Raw genomic sequence first — 1,410 nt, 5'->3', positions numbered from 1 at the left:
CAGAAGCATGCTAGTTTGGATAATTTAAATGCATTTAGGTGGCTATTAAAAACCGATTTATGAAGCACATACAGACACATCAAATGTCCATTATGTACATGTACATGTATTTACCAGTGAAAGTGTGAGGAGCAGTTAGGACATGTAACCACATCTTCACTAAACCTGAACAACAGATCCCTTGAATGACAAACACCACATCCTGTACCATTAGCTGAACATTTCTACATAAAAATATTACAAAATAACACGTTACTAGTCACATGTACATCATGCATGACTACCAATAGGAGGGGGGAAGCGGGAATTAGCAGTAGGCCCCCAATTAAAGGGGCCCCCAGTCTCAGGTTTATAGTGAACTCTTGGGGCTTGGGGGGCCTGATACAAACTTTAAAATACAACTTTCAATATTGATGAGATACATAATAGTTATGAAACAGTAAAGAGTGCTGTATGGCTGATAATGGCACGAGGGGTGGAGTCGAGACAGCCGATACAGCTACGTGTATAGCTTTGGATATTTTTGGAATTTTTTGAAATGGCTGTAACTTGAAAAATTGAAGTAGGAATCAGTTCAAACTTTCTTCACAGTATAAGGACATTAATATGTATCAGATAATGTGATAAAAATTTGGGGTGATTTTTCAGCTATTTTTTGGAAACTATAATAGCCTTAGGTATTTTTGAGAAATTTATGGCGTATTCTTAAAATGGCCGTAGCTTGAAAAATTGAAGTCAGAATCACCTCAAACTTCCTATTCAGCATAAGGACATCAATATGTACCAGAATATCTTATAAAATTTGGGACAATTTTTTGGCCATTTTTTGGAAAAAACCCTAGGCTATAGCCTTGGGTAATTTTCACAATTTAGGCATTTTCTTAATATGGCTGTAACTTGAAAAATTGAAGTCGGAATCACCTCAAACTTTCTACACATCATAAGGACATCAATATGTATTAGAAAATATAATAAATATTTGGGGTGATTTTTTGACCATTTTTTGGAAAAAATCAATATGGACTATAGCCTTGGGTATTTTTCAGAATTTTGGCGTTTTCTTAAAATGGCTGTAACTTGAAAAATTGAAGTCGGAATCACCTCAAATTTTCTACACAGCATAAGGACATTAATATGTATCAGATACATGTAATGTAATAAAAATTTGGGGTGATTTTGGAGCCATTTTTTGGAACAAACCATGGGCTATAGCCTTGGGTATTTTTCAGATACCCAATATATTTCCCAGTATCTCCAGTAGTGCTGGATCAGACACAAAGAAGAACCGAGGAATTTGTACATGTACATAGTTAGAGTATATACTGACCTATGAATAATAAACCCACCATATAATCATTAATGTACATGTACATGTTCATAGTAAAGTGCTGTACATGTATATGTGACCAT

The 1,410-nt window shown here is 34.8% G+C and overlaps 1 long non-coding RNA gene across 1 annotated transcript in view; it reads right to left on the bottom strand.

Annotated features, from left to right (window-relative positions):
• Positions 1 to 67: 67 nt before the first annotated feature.
• Positions 68 to 1,410, bottom strand: part of LOC109589438 (uncharacterized) — a 2,381-nt gene continuing 1,038 nt past the window's right edge. The window contains exon 3 of the long non-coding RNA XR_002188700.1: positions 68 to 224. This is a non-coding gene — a long non-coding RNA (uncharacterized LOC109589438). The remainder of the gene's footprint in view (positions 225 to 1,410) is intronic.

This window comes from Amphimedon queenslandica, unplaced genomic scaffold (genome assembly GCF_000090795.2).
Source record: "Amphimedon queenslandica unplaced genomic scaffold, v1.1 AMPQUscaffold_11319, whole genome shotgun sequence".
NCBI lineage: Eukaryota > Metazoa > Porifera > Demospongiae > Haplosclerida > Niphatidae > Amphimedon > Amphimedon queenslandica.
Note: the sequence above shows the minus strand (reverse complement) of the source record. Positions and strands in the feature narration are given on the sequence as shown.